This window comes from Abramis brama (assembly GCF_963993115.1).
Source record: "Abramis brama genome assembly, chromosome: 9".
NCBI lineage: Eukaryota > Metazoa > Chordata > Actinopteri > Cypriniformes > Leuciscidae > Abramis > Abramis brama.
Genome location: NC_139971.1, coordinates 39,538,990 through 39,547,252, shown reverse-complemented (window position 1 = coordinate 39,547,252; position 8,263 = coordinate 39,538,990). Strand labels below are relative to the sequence as shown.

The window sequence follows — 8,263 nt, the reverse complement described above, 5'->3', positions numbered from 1 at the left end:
TTTTTTCAGCAATTTTATCAGTGCCTCCGCCTGTAGGTGCTTTATATATACTTGTCTTGATTGCTAATCCACAACAGATGACAATTATTAGGTTAAACGTTAAGAATACGACTCCATATAAGGTTATATTTCAGCACTTCGCGAATGGACAGCGACTCTTAAGTAGCACGTAGAGCGCGTTCTCGCGCGTTCATGTTAAGTGCATTTTTGGGAAACGCTCGTGGAATTGCTGCGAGCGTTCGTAACTTTGCACGTAAAAAGCGCTCTTTAGAGCTAAGATACATCGTTATCGGGAAACCCGGCCCTGCTCTCTTCATCTCGTGGTTGCAGCGATGACTCTGAGACTGTACGTGCGCGTTTAAGGTAGCCTACCTAAACAACGACTGTTGTAACAGGGCCAAGGGCTGAGTTGGAAAATATGTGACGTCTTTATGTTTTTTTAATTTAATCAATGTTGATTATGAAAGTGAGCATGCAGTATGAGAAAGATATGATACACCATGAGATGCGCAATATGTCTGGAGACATGGATTGGGTAAAACATGAGTTTTGTTTTGTAGAAAGTCTCTTTTTAAAAGATTTTCGTTTTGTATAAATTGTATCTTAATTTTGATCAATGTTTTATCAACCAATTGCCTGTATTTAATAAAAGCAAATATATAGCAGACAATGTAATAAGGCGCCGGCACTATCACTTGCATTGCACGTGAACTGGAGGGCGCCGAAACTCAGCTTGTGCCTCACAGATTTGAGAAATATAGGCTATCTATTATAGAAAGCTTGAAATGTCTACTTTTAAACAAAAATATTCAAAACCAAAAGAAATAGGCAACTCTCTGAATATGTAATCCATATTAAATGTGCATTTCTCTCTGGCGTTCATGAGTCCGCTTCGTCAACTTCATCTTTGCAGCGACACATAAAACACCAATTTATTAATAAATAATTAAATGTCTCCTGTGTTATACCCGAATAAATAATAATGAAAAAAGTTCAAAAGTCGGACTGTAAGCGTACACTGTAAAAAATGATTTTATGTCAAAGTAAATAAAACAGAAAAAATCATGTATCTTTTGCTAAGAATAATTTTGTAAAAATGAAAACTTTAGTATATTAAGTAAATCCTAATTATATACTCATTTTTTACTTGTAAATATTAGACATCCAACAGACAAGTGAAATTGACTTCTGACTCTCTGGCATATTTACATACATTAATTAAGTACTTGAAGCAAATTTTAAAAAATCAAGTAAAATTTAGTCCTTGAAGAAAGGAATCTGCGCATGCGCAGAAAGAAGAACACACGCGATGATTGAGGGATTTCGAATCTCCACTCCAACGGCTCTCGACAGGTAAGCAACAGTAAAAAACTGCATTATATTACAGATTTATAATGATTTTTTGATTAATTCAACGATTGTCTTGTCATCACTTCATGCTATACATTTGAAAAGTTTAGTGTTCTTAAGTTTAGAGACGTGCTCCAGAAAAAAGTTCAGAGAGAGGCAGAGGAAAGCACCCTGTTTATTTTACAAAAGCACAATGTTTTATTTCGATTGAAAGTGGAAAAAGTAGACATTTAACAGTTTATTTTTTCATATTTCTTAAGTCTGTAATCTTTATGACCAAAAATGACGGAGTATAAGTCTAATTTGCTGCTATGTGAAAAAAAATCGAGCAAAACGCGCGGGCACTTTTGCCGACTCAAAGAGGGTTAATATAATGACGAGTTAGTTTAGACGTTAGCCATATTTTTGTTTTAAACTTTACGTTTTACACGATTTATCAGTAATTACGCCTAAAAACCATGAATATGTCACTTAAATCATGATCTTTTTGTTTAATATTTGTTATTTTGTGTGCAATTTTCTTTATAGATGACAAATATTGGCCACAAATTAACAATAGGCCTAAGTGAGAAGGTTCTCGTTCCCTCATCGTGCACAATATAATTCATTTCCTCATTCATTTGCTAAATCGTGCATACTATCTATTAAATGGTGCTTTTACTAAATCGTGCCCACGTTGTAAATGACAATAATTCGTACTCCCAAATGCCTAATTCGTAGCCTTGATATCTGCTGTGTGTCACATGTTAGCATTAATGTGTGTAAATTGACTATGAGAGTAAGGTCATGCAGGATGTTTTTAATGATTTGGTTTAAATGAAATGAATAATGTGAATGCAAATTAATTAACTTTTAATTTAAAAGTATTTGCTGTTTACTGATTATTGTTTTTTTCTCTCTCTCTTTTCTTAATTTCAGGATATTTCTCAAATGCATTCAGCCCTTTGTGCCTCTGTTGCTGTAAACCGGTTGAGAGGGACAAAGAGAGAGACCGAACACACTGAATTGTTATTATTGTCATTATAGGTTTCTGTATATGCTTATTTCTTAATAAATTACTCTTAACTGCACATTGTCACAGTATTATTTTGTCACATTATAAGAGTAACATTTAATTTAATTTAAAATAATTACCAGCACTGCATAAAACAAGTAAAATGTATTTAAAATATCAAGTGGTTTTACTTAATTATATTAATTATATCATATTTGTAAGTAAAAATTACTCAATATAATTTAACAGGCCAAGTTATATGTACTTATTCACTTTGTGAATTTTACTCGGCTTAGTTAAGTAGATTTACTTAATTTCCATCAATGTGAAATTTACTTGAAAAAAATTCGTGCAAAAACTTGCCTTATTAAAATTGAGTAAATTCTACTTATTGTTTTTCTCAGTGTATGAGACTTACAGGAGAGCATGATTGCTATTCACATTATTAAAATGGCTGTAATCTGTTACCACAATAGTACTTGATCTGTTTAAAATGATGTGTTAAAATAATGTGTTAAATTAAAAATCAAAATTAAAATTTGTCTAAACCCGTCATTCATTTTTTCTATTTTTGATCTGAGCACACAATCAGAAAATCGAAAAACGAGTCGTTATTCGTTTTTTTTCATTTTAGTTCAGGAAATAAATAATGGAAAAAGTCGTGGGTTTTAATTTGAAAAAAACGATTGAACGAATGATACACGGGGCCCTATTTGTAAGCCGTTATTGTAAAATAAAAATAGGCTGATAAAAAAAAAAAAAAAAAAAACGGACTTCCAAAATAATCCGGCGGGCCAGAAAATATTGCTGGCGGGCCAGTTTTGGCCCGCGGGCCGCCTGTTGCCGACCCTTGATTTAGAGCATGTTATGTTATGAGAGGCGAATCACAACTACTTCAGAAAACCCAGCACAATATAGGAACTACCAGGCAGTGACGTATGTGTACGCTGAAATAAAAAGTATTTCACCTCAGAAAAACGGACGTTCCTGTCCTGTCAGCCGTTATACTGTACTCATAGCGCACACTCTTCAATTGCACGCGCAAATGCGGAGGGGCGCGCCGTGTATCGCTTCACTGTATAGTGCAAAGTGCAAAGGAAACTACGAGCATGCAACGTTGTTACGTTGTAAATTAGTAAGTCATGAAATAAAAGTAAAATACCAATAAATCACGTTACTGGTACGTCGTGTGTTAGCTGAGAAGGATTTGCATGCAGGGATGATTTTCATTCTATTCACCAGGAGCAGTTTCCATGTTTCATTAACAGTTCTTGTTAGTATTGTGTATTCACCATGGTAACTGTCGTTTCAATATTAACCCCAAAATGCCACTTTATTTTCACTTTGTGTTATTTTTTATATTTGTAAAATACTGTGGTGGCTCATACCAACATTGTATTAACAAAAGCTAGTTTGGGACTGCTATTTAATATCTTTAGCTGAACACCTTGTCTTTCTAGAAGAAAATTGTCCAGTTTCTACAGTATGTTGGTTCTGATCTACTTCCTAAAGGAAATAAGCCTTTCATTTATTTGTTATTGTTTAGTTCAACTTGATGAGTCACAACACAATGTGATGTATTAATTTCTGTGTTCTACAGAACATAAGCTGTATACAAATAATTCTGAAGTTATAACTACACGACACAGAAAGTGCTTTGAGTTGTTACTCAATAAAAGAGTTAAGTAATTCAGCAGCTGACTTTTTTTAATACTGCAATCACTTTGTAGTGTATTTTCGTTTACTGTTGGGAACTGGAAAATCAATAATCGCTAATCGAGAATCGTTAATAATCGAAAATCGACTGTAATCGAATCGGGACTTCAATAATCGTAATCGAATCGAATCGGGAAATCAGACAGATTAACCACCCCTACTATTTATGGGCAACTACAAGTCTGTATCATTAAATGGTTACTTGTCTTTCTGTTGTTATTTTTTAGATGTTTGTTGTAACTATATGCTTAAATGTAATTCAAGATACTTTAAAACCATGGTTAAACTGTGGTAATACAACCAATTTGTGGTAGCCTACATGAACCATGGTTTAAAAAACAAACAAAATCATAAGGGATACACAAAGCAGGACAGAACAAACATTAATGAAGAGAACTAAAATAAAAAAATAAATGAACTAAATTTCATATTTGTATATTCAAAAAATATTTAAAACAATCTCATAAAAGCTGCAGACTCGGAGCCTGCACCTACAGTCCCGCACCCAGAGTCCCGCATTCTCAGACCCCTCGTTTTTCAAGACAGCGCCTCCTATCAAATTGGATCGGATAAACACATATACTGTCTATGGATAAACATGTGAAGAACTTAAGCCGAAATGTGAGTATTGCCAATTTTATTTAGCGAATCATACTCATTCGATTTCTTTTTTAATCAAACTAGGCTACTTTATAGCTCATGGATACACCAACATATGAATAGACCATTTAATATTTGTAAAGATAGTTTGTAACAAAACTTGAGCCTTTAATGTATGTTTTTCGCCTTTTTTCCCCGAAAATATTTTGATAGCTAACGTTAGCCTTTAACCTTGGACTTTTTGTAGACAAGCCATTGTAAAAATTTGATTAAAATTAGTTGACATTAAAGTAGACCAATTAAATACATTAAGTGTGTTAATATCAAAGAATTTCATCATTAATTATTTAATCAGATTTACCGTTTGACCTTTTTTTTAATTACCGGACCTTTTCTCCTAAAACTATAAATTGAATTAATTAATGCCTGAGTAATTATTTTATTTTAGTAATATAATTTATGTAGACTACTTAAATTAGTTCTTATAAAACGTAAGTATTAAAATGAATCAATATTAATTTAACTGTGATATGAAGTTGTTGCCAGCCATTTACAACTCATAGCCTACAATTGCCTAATAATCAAATTTACTATGCCTTCACTATGTATTAACCAGTCTATGGTATTAACATGTGAGGCTGAGGAGGTGTTCCTCCGTGGCCCATCTTATCACCCTAGGTATGCTTGTAATTTGCATTTGCAAAAAAAAAATTTATCTATTATTACACAATATTTTTGACAATGGCATTCATCTTTTATTTTAGTGAAGTCGAGGAATTTGACAGCGATTGCAAAAAGAATGAAAAAAGAAGGAACATTCGCCTTCCAGAAAGTAATTATTTTACCTTATGCATACATTACATTTTACATTTATTCATTTAGCAGTGAATTTATTCATTCATTTTTATCCAAAGCGACTTATAAATGAGGAGTTTTTTTTAATGCAATTGAAGACGAAAAGTAAAGTCACTAACACAATTCTTTCTTCCTTTTTTCTTTGCTTTGTCCTGTTTACAGCCAGATGATGTTTAGGTGATCGTTAAATAAAGTCCAGAATTGTTTATTATTGGTGATTTGTCTATTCTTATTTGAGTTTTGCTTCGCATTCAAAATATCAAAAAACAGGTTTTGTAATGTTAGCATGGTATAATGTTAATTAGACCTTTATAGGTTGAACTGAAAGAAAAATTGGAATTTGAATAAAAAAAAAACATTGTAGCAATATAATATCACACAATATTTTTCAGAAGATAGTTCTATCTGTATTCAATACTTTGGCAGACTATCAGGATACAAAATTAACATAAATAAAACACAACTGCTTAAATACAACTACAAACCACCAGAGGAAATTAGGAATAAATATGATTTAGCATGGGAGACGGAACATCTTAGATATTTGGGGGTTGTAATACCGAAGGATCTCGCAGAACTATTTCAATATAATTATTCACCGATTCAAAAGAAAATTAAAGAGGATATAGAAAGATGGAAATTAACTCCAAACTTAAGTTTCAGTTCAAGAATAGATTCGATTAAAATGAACATCCTACCCAAATTACTTTATTTATTTCAAACCCTACCGATAGAAATAGACCAAAAAGTATTTAATGAATGGGACAAAATGCTGTCCAGATACATCTGGCAAGGAAAGAGACCTCGAATCCGATTTAAAACTCTCCAATTGACCAAAGCAAAAGGGGGATGGGGCCTTCCTTCCCTCAGAGATGGGCGGCACAATTGAGACCAATGATAAACTGGTGTAATCCATCTTATGATGCTCAGTGGAAAAAAATTGAAGTAGGTCTGATTTCCATCCCCATACAAGCACTTATAGCCGATAGCAGCCTGCAAGAATTCATAAAAAATACAGAAAACCCATGGTTAAAGTTGACACTTAAAATCTGGAAAACAGTAATAACAGAATACAAATTAGAGGAGGATACTGTGGTCCTTAAATGGTGTGCATATGATACGCAGTTTGTCCCAAAAAAATTAGATACGAGATTTAAGGAATGGACAAATAAAGGAGTAACAGCTATATGTAAGATAATAAAGGATAACGCACTCCTTAGTTTTGAACAAATTAAAGAGAAATATGCTCTAGAGGCACAGGACTTCTATCGATACCTGCAGCTGAGACACTTTATCAGTGACAAGTTAAAGTATGTATCTGAATCAAGTAATCAGCTGTTAGATATGTTTAAAAGGGCGTATGATGCAAACAAAGATAGGGGTATTATTTCAGGTCTATATAAAGGGCTTATAAACAAGAAAGCACATTCAACCATATACATCAAAACAAAGTGGGAAAGGGAAGGAGGAATAGATCTTTCAGAGGAGGAATGGGAAATAATCTGGAAATATCAATGGAAATGTAGCAGCTCACAGAGTTGGAAGGAGTTTGGCTGGAAGAGCCTGATAAGGTATTTTATTACACCTTATCAAAAATCACATTATAGAGGTAACTCCCCAGCCTGTTGGCGAAATTGTGGAAATATGAATGCAAATCATTATCATGTTTTTTGGGGCTGTCAGGTTATTAAAACTTATTGGAAGGAAATACATAAAGCAATTCAAGAAATTTTTGGGAGCCACCTGCCATTGCAAAGCAAAGTCTTTTTTTTTGGACTCATGCCAGATGGATGGACAAAGAGAGACAAACATTTGTTTAGTATTTTGTTAGTTGCAGGCAAAAAGGCACTCACAAGAAAATGGCTTTCACAGGAGAGTCCAACATTGACCATGTGGATGGACATCACGATGGATATATACAGGATGGAGAAATTAACTGCAGACTTGAACTACAAGAAGGACTTATTTGTTTTACGTTGGAAGAAATGGATAGATTATATAACATCACACAGGCCGGACTTTGATTTGCTTAACCTGGTATGATTATATCCTGTATATGTAGGAGCAACCATACTTCACTCCCTAAGTGTTCATGTTTTTGTTTTTAATTATTTTTGTTTATTTATTTATTTTATTTATTTTTTTATGTTCTTATTTCTGGAAAACGGACATTTATGTTGACACTTTGTGATTAATATTTAGGATGGATGTACATGTAACAATTGTTACAGAATGTCAATAAAAACTAAAAAAAGAAAAGAAAAAAAAAGAAATATGTATACAAATTTAATTATTTTATAATTATTATGCATGCACCTTATTTTAATTCAGAGGCTATTAATTGGAAAATGTGTATTTTGTACGTTAAAAAAATTATTTGTTTCACCGCAAGACCATTTATGTTATCTATTGAAGAAGAGCAACCCACTTCATATTACGTTTTTTTTAACTACTGTGTACTAACATTTAAATTAAGTCGATACAGTGCACTTACTGTGTACATACATGTAGTTATGATGTACTTATATTTAAAAATACCTGAATGTAATTAATACATCTTAACTACTCCTTAACCTTCTTTTAAACCTAACCATATCCATATCCATATCCCAACCCCAATAGCAGCAAACGGTACAACATGAACACAATAAGTACATTTCTTGAGATGCATAGCATTAGACACCTAATACAATATATATATATAGTATATACAAACACATAAATATATATATAAAACCGGTTAATGGT

General features: G+C 32.8%; 1 long non-coding RNA gene across 1 annotated transcript; it reads left to right on the top strand.

Moving 5' to 3' along the window:
- The first annotated feature begins 1,019 nt into the window (after positions 1 to 1,019).
- On the top strand, positions 1,020 to 2,420 carry LOC311090025. The gene is made up of 2 exons (XR_014607819.1): positions 1,020 to 1,353; positions 2,269 to 2,420. It is a non-coding gene; the product is annotated as an uncharacterized lncRNA (long non-coding RNA).
- Positions 2,421 to 8,263: the final 5,843 nt, after the last annotated feature.